This window comes from Bufo bufo, chromosome 6 (genome assembly GCF_905171765.1).
Source record: "Bufo bufo chromosome 6, aBufBuf1.1, whole genome shotgun sequence".
NCBI classification, from domain to species: domain Eukaryota; kingdom Metazoa; phylum Chordata; class Amphibia; order Anura; family Bufonidae; genus Bufo; species Bufo bufo.
The window spans coordinates 33,225,810-33,237,189 of NC_053394.1; positions in this window are offsets into that span (position 1 = coordinate 33,225,810).

The window sequence follows — 11,380 nt, forward strand, 5'->3', positions numbered from 1 at the left end:
TTTTACAGCTTCATAATGATGGGACAGTCAGCAGTATTTTGTCCTGCACTGTGGTATTTGGTTCTTCGGGGGCGTTACTTTGTTCTGCACTATGGTATTTCTGGCGCCGCCTACTTCTGTTGCCCCACCTATCAATTTGGACCCGCCTACAATATGAGGCTACTTTAAGTTCCCAGTCCGCCCCTGGAGACCACAAATCAGATCCCATAACAGAACCCTAATATAAATATAGATGTCAAGTCCCATATGTACTTACCCACTAGACCATACCCCCTAAAGTAATTCAAAGCCTCCTTACTATAGATCCAAGTCTAGACACCCTTAAATACAGACCTCAGACCAGACCCTCTTAATAAACACCCTAGGCCCCCATTTATACAGAAAAGATTCCTGTCCAAGAGACCTGTCTTTATACAGACCCATCTGTACTGACCCCAACCCAGACTAATTTTTGTAGACTTCAGACCCGAAGGGCTAACCCAGCCCTTAATACAGACTCTTCACCTGCCCTGCCCATTAATTTATAAAGACCTCAAACCAGACTCCCCATTTAAACAGACCTCAGACCTTCTCATTTTTACAGGCGCTAGACCAGATATATACATACTCATTGTGTTCAGTGTCAGGCTATTATCTGTGGCATCTCAAGGAAGGTCAGGGATAGATTATTATACTTTAAAAATATGCAGCATCTGGAGGTTTTTTTTTCTCTTTTGGGAGAATAGACTTTTTCTTCCATAGGACAATATTTTGGTAAGGCGCTGAAAGGAGCACCATGCAACGTCACACAGAATGCCTAAAGTTCCAAAGTACAAAGCCCTAGGGACTCTGCACAGCCTCTGACGTGTATATAAGTCCTATGTCTCATCTTGCTATTTATGCAGTTATGTCTCAGGTTGAGAATTAAAGGGGTTTTCCAGGGTAGAACATTTTTCTGAGAAGGTAGGGAATGTTTTTAATGCAGTATACAACTGAGGACAGCAGTTGGCTGCAGTGGTCACAAGATGTATACCTATACGTCACCACTGCAGTTCATAAACAAGCAGCGGCAGGAGAACCTGACCAGCTGTGCAGAGAAAACTGCTGGATGGTTGGCAGTCCATGCCCACCGCTGCCCTGCTGTTTCCATCACTCACCATGCCATACAGCATTATGGTTGCCGGCGTCCCCTGCAAGTTGCAGCCTTCATGCTCCTGCCCAGTCTTCCAGTCTCTGAAGTACTCACACTTCAAATGGTTGGGAGTCTCTGGGTATTTTAGGCACCCTCTCTAGCCAGAGGGTACATAAGCTTGAGGTTCCGTGGTAACCAACAAAGGTGGTAGGAGGTTTAGTGCTTCAGTGATTATCTTGTGATTTACCTGCATTGCTTCTGCATATTTCCGTGCTACTGTCAAGTACTGTACCCAGTCTACCATCCTTGCTGTACTTCCACCTGTTCTCTGCCTGCTTCTCCATCCTATGTCTACCCTTGCCTACATCATCTGTGTGTCTTCCTGGCTCTCAAAGCCTATTCCGGAGTCATGGTTCTAATTCAGACTGATCCTGAATTATACCTGAGTTATCTCCAGCTTGATTTTCTGGTACTTGCACACATGCTAAAGGTGCCACAATTACTCTGTTACTGTATAACTGTGTTACTGTGTGGAGCAAAATAGGTGATACTATTACTGTGTAGGTTACATCATATTTTTGCGTTGTCACGATGGGTAGGGACAAGTGCTTCCCCTAGTCTCCAACCAACCTCCGTCCCTACCCTAAACAGCGGCCACCAACTTGGCAATGGTCCTTACTATGCACCCTAATGGTGAAAAGGACTAAAAAGGATGGTTCAGACAGAAACAGGTAAGAAGCAGAAGAAACCACTAGAACCAACACTAGTGCCAAATCATAAAGAGTCCTTAATCAAAACCATAGGGAAAGTCAAGACCCAACATAAGACAAACACAGTTAATACCAAGTTGAGGTCAAATACCAGCATTATAGATCAGAGGCCATGGTCAAGGTCAGAAGTCAAAAAATAAAGTCAGACATAAGCATAGGTCAGCAATCCAGAATTCCAATATAAGTCCAAGGTACCTAGTGTGGTAGGAGAATCAAGGACATCTGGGTAGCAAACTCTGTAGATACGAAGAAGTCATCATGAGGGTGTGGGTTGGACGGAGGAGAAAATCTGAGAAAGCCTCTGTTAGTCAAAAACTTTCCAATTGATATGTCTCAAAACATTGTCCCTAACTAGATAATTATATCTGAAGATGGCACAGCACACTCATGAATCTTTGCACAGGACTCACCAATGTGTTAAAACGGACCTGATTCTACCCACTTTTTATGACAGTCCTTCATGACTGTTACTGCATTTTCTTGTGTTACCGTTTCCTGGTGCAGAAAGTGCTCATAGGATGCATGTAAAAATTACATCTGATAGGTACATTCTGTAATAGTATTAGTCTTGTATAGAGTTTATTGTACACAGTTAGTCGGCAGAGATCATCTCGCTTGTAGGAAAGCAAATGGATAAAAAGCTGGTGTTTGGTAAGCGCACAGTAGTCTGAATGTTTATGAAGCCATGTGTGGGAGTAATTAGGATTAAGAGAACATAATAAATCTTATTGCACGCTGCCACATTACGGCAGCACATAATAGGATGTTAAAGCAGCTTTAATAGGAGGAACATATGTTACGGGTCCATTATTCATGCAGGTGCACTTTACCCCTCATTTGATTTGTAAAAGTAATATGTATACAATGCAAAGTGATTTGGCTATACCGACCGGGGGCTGAAGCTCTATTAGTTCCCTGTGCTTAAAGGATTACAAATGTCAAGAGGACTATCTATCAAGCTGTATGTTCAAAATGAGATTCAGACTGGTCATAATGTATGATGATTTGCAAGAGATTATGTATTGATCTTTCAAATAAAATTAGACGATAAATCCATGGAAGAAGCACAAAATGTCATGTAAATATTCAGTGCAGCAGCGCGTGCAGGTCTACCAGGCATAAAGAGGAAGTCAAGTATTGGCTATACTGTAGATAATCTGCCCACATTAATTACATACTGGACCGGACTGAGAAAACTGGTAGATGCTACTAAAAAGGAGAGATAATATTAGTGGAGGCTACTTGCATTCTGCCATTGGATGCTCTAACAGATGTATCTGGATATTACTGAACCCAGGGGTAACAAAGGTATGCAACCAATCCATAGCGCCATGGTGAAGACCTGAAAGTTTTTGTGGCTGCTAGGACAGTCTTAAAAGAGGCGTCTTGGAATTTTCAACTGCTTGTGCAGTGGTCGGGTTTGAGGTGGCCCCAACACTAGGCTGGATCCCCCGGACACCATCGAGGTGTCACCACGTGTTGCTGCTCTCTGGAAGGCATGGTAAGGCACCCCAATGGAAAATAAGTACAGGGAGTCGGGGTCTGCAGTAAACCAGTGTGTTTATTTACTGGAGGAATTCAGGTGCAAAACAATACAGGTGAAGCATAGGGCTGGCTTCTCCAGTCTCTTCCATGGCAGAAGAAGGTTTGCTAAGAAAAGATCTGAGCTAGCTTTCCCTCTTGCTCTTAGATGGCTAGTACCCTGGAAAAAGCCTGGAGGCCCTGGGTCTGTGGCAGAGTATCCGGTCTCAGCGTCTTCTTCTGGTCACTCATGCAGTCTGGCAGAGTCTCTTTTTCTAAGCACTGGTCCCTAAGTGCAGGGCTCTGACTGCTCTCCGGTGATGTCACCGGACCGGAGGGGCGTGGCTTAGCGCGATATCTGCCAGCCTAGTTACGGCTCCTCCATGCGCTCTGCATAATTACTTAGGATGACGGTGACGTCACCGGGCTTCCTGCGAAGCGGAAGAAGAGGCTTCGCTCACCTACAAGGGACCCGGTACGTCTGAGTATAAGAAAATAGGCACTTCCGGCTAAGAATTTGCTGTATCAAAATGGGGCTTCAGAAATGTGTGACAAAAGGTAGGACATACATGTGTGAAATATCTATGTCACTCTAGTACACTTACACCAATCTCCCCAATCTCGGACAACCCCTTTAAAAATGCAAAAGTGTCCCCTGATTTCTACACCAACAAGATTTACTGCAGACACATATTAAAAATCTACAATAATAAAAAAATTGCATTTTTTGGGAGGGTTTTTCCAATTTTAACGTGACTGTTAGGAGGTTAAAGTGAAATAAAGTAAAGAGTTGATGACTTTGCATGTGTGAAACAGGGGCAAATGTTCACAAACGTCTAGACTTCAAAGTACCCCTGCTCTGCTACACATGCTCCCTTAGACCACTTCAGGACTGGGACTACAGTGCAGGTTGGTGTGATACTGTGATGTCATTGGGGTCATTTGTGCTGGGGTACTGACAGCATGGACTGTAGCCCAGAAGAGGCTTGTTGTCTGAGCTGCTTCATTCATCATGGAAACAGGGTTAGCTAAGTATAAACGTATTATTTTTACTGTGGGCTTTATTTAGTGAGTACTATTACTACAAGTTACTTAGGGTGAAATAATACTGTGGAGGGGGTACTATTCATTTGTGGAGGGTGCTATGGAGTCACTTTTACTAAGAAGGGGTACTAAGTGGGCACTTTTACTCTATGGAGGACACTAAGGGGCACTTTTACTAGGGGGTACTAAAAGGGCACTTATACTAAGTAGGAGGACTAAAAAGTCACATATACTAAGTAGGGAGCACAAATGGTCACTTATACTAGGTAGGGGGAACTAAATAGACACATACTAAGTATTGAGCACTGAATAAGCACATATACTAAGTAGGGGGCACTAAAGGTACACTTAAACTAAGTAGGGGGAACTAAAGGGACACTTAAACTAAGTAGGGGGAACTAAAGGGACACTTAAACTAAGTAGGGGAGCTAAAGGGGAACTTATACTAAGTAGGGGGAACTAAATGGACGCATACTAAGTATAGGGCACCAAATAAGCACATATACTAAGTAGGGGGCACTAAAGGGACACTTAAACTAAGTGAGGGAGCTAAAGGGGCACTTATACTATTTATGGGGCACTAAAGGGGCACTTATACTACGTATGGGGCACTTATACTAAGTAGGGAGAACTAAATGTACACATGCTAAGTATGGGGCAATAAATAAGCACATACCGTATATTAAGTAAGGGGCACTAAAAAGGCACTTTTACTAAGTATGGGACACTAACTATTACTGTGTAGAAGCAGTAAGGAGGCATTATTACTGTGTCGGGAGAGTGAGGAGCATTATTGCAGGGTAGGAGTACTTAAGTGGAAACAATGGGTACTATTAATTTAAGAAGTTTACTTTTACTAAGAAGAGGGTACTTAGTGACCATTATTATTGTGTGTAGGGGGCACTAAAGGGGCACTTTAAGTAGGAGGCACTAAGTTTACATTATTTCTGTATGGAGCCATTATTACTGTGTTGGGACAGTGTGGGAGCATTATTATGGGCACTAAGGGGGGCACTATTATTGTGTTGAAGGGCACGAGTAAGGCACTATTCCTGTGTGGGGCACAAAGACAGGCACATCACTAGTGGCGTTCACCCTGTCAGGACATATGGATGACAGAGGGTGGTCCTCAGGAAAGACTAGCTTCTTCCCTGGAGAAACAGGCCTTGTCTGGATTATCATTATTCATTAGAACAGATGCCATGTAATGCTACATTTCCCCTGTAACTTTCTCCGGCGATATATGCATTCTGAAATGAATGATAACAAGGTCTTATAGATATGTTCCAATAATGGAGCAAATGTGGCCTCGGCGGAAAATATGGCAGGAAAGAATATATCTTGTACAGGGTGGAAAATGATATTCCAGACAGACGGCTACTCATCAGAGCATCACCACATCAGCGCTACGGCATATAACGTCTTATTGCCTTCTGATGGATACATTCCGGAGGTCATACAACCAAGGAACTCTTAGTTTACCATAGTTTAGAAATCCTATGGGGTTATATTCCTGCAGAAGGTAAACTCATCGGCTGCGATGCGGCAGGCCCATAAGCTGCAGAGCATTGCTAATAACACATTTAAAAGGGCACCCAAGGGTTGAATCTTTAAAGATTCCCCCAAGGCTCTGCAAAGTTTCCGACAACCTGCTATTTTGCAAAAGATTAAACTTGGGACCTGAGGCATTAGAAGAAAAAAAAAAAACGCTACCTAAAAATGCACTATTTGCGCACTCGGGGCTTTCTCATTAATCTGGAACCCAATGTACCTTAAAATGAAAACCACTCTACAAGAAAATCTGAGATTCTGGCAGGAATTCAATCCAAGTCCTGTGTAATCAAATGTGGAAATACCTCTCTACACATTGCGGGGTTTAGCTGATAACAGGAATCTGCAGCTACGTAAACTGGTGGACAGTAAAGATATTAGATCTTATGCTGTCACTCACGACAGGTCCCCATGTAGTGTTACTTTTCCACATTATAGGTCAGTGTCCTCCATTTAACCACCTCAGCCCCCAGTGCTTAAACACCCTGAAAGACCAGGCCACTTTTTACACTTCTGACCTACACTACTTTCACCATTTATTGCTCGGTCATGCAACTTACCACCCAAATGAATTTTGCCTCCTTTTCTTCTCACTAATAGAGCTTTCATTTGGTGGTATTTCATTGCTGCTGACATTTTTACTTTTTTTGTTATTAATCGAAATTTAACGATTTTTTTGCAAAAAAATGACATTTTTCACTTTCAGTTGTAAAATTTTGCAAAAAAAACAAGATCCATATATAAATTTTGCTCTAAATTTATTGTCCTACATGTCTTTGATAAAAAAAAAATGTTTGGGTAAAAAAAAAATGGTTTGGGTAAAAGTTATAGCGTTTACAAACTATGGTACAAAAATGTGAATTTCCGCTTTTTGAAGCAGCTCTGACTTTCTGAGCACCTGTCATGTTTCCTGAGGTTCTACAATGGCCAGACAGTACAAACACCCCACAAATGACCCCATTTCGGAAAGTACACACCCTAAGGTATTCACTGATGGGCATAGTGAGTTCATAGAACTTTTTATTTTTTGTCACAAGTTAGCGGAAAATGATGATTTTTTTTTTTTTTTTTTATTTTATTACAAAGTCTCATATTCCACTAACTTGTGACAAAAAATAAAAAGTTCTATGAACTCACTATGCCCATCAGCGAATACCTTGGGGTCTCTTCTTTCCAAAATGGGGTCACTTGTGGGGTAGTTATACTGCCCTGGCATTCTAGGGGCCCAAATGTGTGGTAAGGAGTTTGAAATCAAATTCTGTAAAAAATGACGAGTGAAATCCGAAAGGTGCTCTTTGGAATATGGGCCCCTTTGCCCACCTAGGCTGCAAAAAAGTGTCACACATCTGGTATCTCCGTACTCAGGAGAAGGTGGGGAATGTGTTTTGGGGTGTCTTTTTACATATACCCATGCTGGGTGAGAGAAATATCTTGGTCAAATGCCAACTTTGTATAAAAAAATGGGAAAAGTTGTCTTTTGCCAAGATATTTCTCTCACCCAGCATGGGTATATGTAAAAAGACACCCCAAAACACATTCCCCAACTTCTACTGAGTACGGAGATACCAGATGTGTGACACTTTTTTGCAGCCTAGGTGGGCAAAGGGGCCCATATTCCAAAGAGCACCTTTCGGATTTCACTCGTCATTTTTTACAGAATTTGATTTCAAACTCCTTACCACACATTTGGGCCCCTAGAATGCCAGGGCAGTATAACTACCCCACAAGTGACCCCATTTTGGAAAGAAGAGACCCCAAGGTATTCGCTGATGGGCATAGTGAGTTCATGGAAGTTTTTATTTTTTGTCACAAGTTAGTGGAATATGAGACTTTGTATGTAAAAAAAAAAAAAAAAAAAAATCATAATTTTCCACTAACTTGTGACAAAAAATAAAAAATTCTAGGAACTCGCCATGCCCCTCACGGAATACCTTGGGGTGTCTTCTTTCCAAAATAGGGTCACTTGTGGGGTAGTTATACTGCCCTGGCATTTTCCAGGGGCCCTAATGTGTGGTAAGTAGGTAAATGACCTGTGAAATCCGAAAGGTGCTCTTTGGAATGTGGGCCCCTTTGCCCACCTAGGCTGCAAAAAAGTGTCACACATGTGGTATCGCCGTACTCGGGAGAAGTTGGGGAATGTGTTTTGTGGTGTCATTTTACATATACCCATGCTGGGTGAGAGAAATATCTTGGCAAAAGACAACTTTTCCCATTTTTTTATACAAAGTTGGCATTTGACCAAGATATTTATCTCACCCAGCATGGGTATATGCAAAATGACACCCCAAAACACATTCACCAACTTCTACTGAATACGGAGATACCACATGTGTGACACTTTTTTGCAGCCTAGGTGGGCAAAGGGGCCCAAATTCCTTTTAGGAGGGCATTTTTAGACATTTGGATACCAGACTTCTTCTCACGCTTTGGGGCCCCTAAAATGCCAGGGCAGTATAAATACCCCACATGTGACCCCATTTTGGAAAGAAGACACCCCAAGGTATTCAATGAGGGGCATGGCGAGTTCATAGAAAAAAAAAATTTTGGCACAAGTTAGCGGAAATTGATTTTTTTTTTTTTTTTTTTCACAAAGTCTCCCTTTCCGCTAACTTGGGACAAAAATTTCAATCTTTCATGGACTCAATATGCCCCTCAGCGAATACCTTGGGGTGTCTTCTTTCCAAAATGGTGTTATTTGTGGGGTGTTTGTACTGCCCTGGCATTTGAGGGTCTCCGCAATCATTACATGTATGCCCAGCATTAGGAGTTTCTGCTATTCTCCTTATATTGAGCATACGGGTAATGAGATTTTTTTTTTCCGTTCAGCCGCTGGGCTGAAAGAAAAAAATGAACGGCACAGATTTCTTCATTCGCATCAATCAATGTGGATGAAAAAATCTCTGCCAAAAAAAGAAAAAGGAGGGGAAAGGCGTCTGCCAGGACATAGGAGCTCCGCCCAACATCCATACCCACTTAGCTCGTATGCCCTGGCAAACCAGATTTCTCCATTCACATCAATCGATGTGGATGAATAAATCATTGCCGGGATTTTTTTTTTTATATATACAAAGTGTTTGCCAAAGTATATGAACACCGCCACCTCCTCAGCTCATATGCCTCGGCAAACGTATCTTTTACTGCAGAGGAGAAATCTCGTCTTGCAGCGCCGCATACACCGACTTGCGTGTAATCTGACAGCAGCGCAATGCTTCTGTCCGAATGCACATCAGTGCTGCAGCTAGTCGATCGGTTGGTCCACCTAAAAAGAAAAAAAAAAAAAAAAAAAAAGAAAAAACCAGGCCGCAAAGCAATAACTTTATTAACTTTAGAACAGAACATATTAACTTTTTTTAACTTTTGTAACTTTTTTACTTACCGGTAATTTTTTTTTTGTTTAGTTTTTTTTACCTTTATAGAACAAACCTCTCCTTCCCCATGGGACAATGTGCAAAGCGCAAATCGCCCAAAGATGTGGCGAAGTACGTTATGCACTTTATCCCAGGTGAAAGGAGAGGTTTGCAGCAGCTGTGAGTAAAAGGGCCCTAATAGCTCTGTGTGCCTGTCCTGTGAGATGCAATCCCTATGCTAGGTGTACCTGTGTGTGGTACTTCCGGAAACACTCACCTAAGCATAGGGCAGGGTGGTCAGGGCAGTCAGGACAGAAATAGCGGGTGTCACGCCTTATTCCACTCCTGCTACAGACACGACATTTTTTTCGGGGTGGCGGTTGGGTTGAGGTACCAGCAACGACACTGGGGAAATGTCGCTCGTGTAGACGGCTAACTACACTGGTGGATGGGGCCACGGAACCTCCTGGGTAAAGGAGGTTCGTGATGATCTCTTCCTGGAATTTGAGGAAGGATCCTGTTCTCCCAGCCTTACTGTAGAGAACAGAACTATTGTACAGCGCCAATTGAATTAAATATACAGACACCTTCTTATACCAGCGTCTGGTTCTGCGGGAAACTAAATAGGGAGCCAACATCTGGTCATTGAAGTCCACCCCTCCCATGAGCGCATTATAGTTGTGGACTGAGAGGGGCTTTTCAATGACACGGGTTGCCCTTTCAATTTGGATTGTCGTGTCTGCGTGAATGGAGGAGAGCATGTAAACGTCACGCTTGTCTCTCCATTTCACCGCGAGCAGTTCTTCGTTACACAAGGCAGCCCTCTCCCCCCTTGCAAGACGGGTGGTTACAAGCCGTTGGGGGAAGCCCACGCGACTAGTTCGCGCGGTGCCACAGGCGCAAATCCGTTCTAGAAACAAATGCCTAAAGAGGGCCACACTTGTGTAAAAATTGTCCACATAAAGATGGTACCCCTTGCCGAATAAGGGTGACACCAAGTCCCAGACTGTCTTCCCACTGCTCCCCAGGTAGTCAGGGCAACCGACCGGCTCCAGGGTCTGATCTTTTCCCTCATAGATCCGAAATTTGTGGGTATAGCCTGTGGCCCTTTCACAGAGCTTATACAATTTGACCCCATACCGGGCACGCTTGCTTGGGATGTATTGTTTGAAGCCAAGGCGCCCGGTAAAATGTATTAGGGACTCGTCTACGCAGATGTTTTGCTCAGGGGTATACAAATCTGCAAATTTCTGGTTGAAATGGTCTATGAGGGGCCGAATTTTGTGGAGCCGGTCAAAAGCTGGGTGGCCTCTGGGACGGGAGGTGGTGTTGTCGCTAAAATGCAGAAAACGCAGGATGGTCTCAAATCGTGTCCTGGACATAGCAGCAGAGAACATGGGCATGTGATGAATTGGGTTCGTGGACCAATATGACCGCAATTCATGCTTTTTTGTCAGGCCCATGTTGAGGAGAAGGCCCAGAAAAATTTTAAGTTCGGAAACTTGGACTGGTTTCCACCGGAAAGGCTGGGCATAATAGCTTTCCGGGTTTGCGGTTATAAATTGTGTGGCATATTGGTTGGTCACGACTAAGTCCAAGAGCTCCGCAGTCAAGAACAGCTCAAAAAATCCCAGGGCCGAAGCGATTTGAGCCGTCTCAACCCGAACTCCAGACTGGGCGGTGAAAGGGGGAACTACAGGTGCGGCTGAAGTTGGTGACTGCCAATCAGGGTTTGCCAGCACCTCAGGGACTCTAGGGGGTCTACGGGCCTGTCTGCGCGGTGGCTGCGACGGGGTAACTACTGCACGTGCCACCGTACCAGCTTCAACTGCCCTTCTGGTGCTCGCTACTTCACCAGGTTGTACGGCAGTGCTGGTACTAGGTCCAGGAAGGGCTGCGCTGCTGGTGTATGCCTCACCACGTGATCCGGCAGCGACAGCCCCACTCTGCTGCTCTTGAAGCGGATCCTGCGTAACCTGTGGTCTAGCGACACGGGGCCGGGTACGCCTGGTGCTGCCAGGGACCTCAACCTCCTC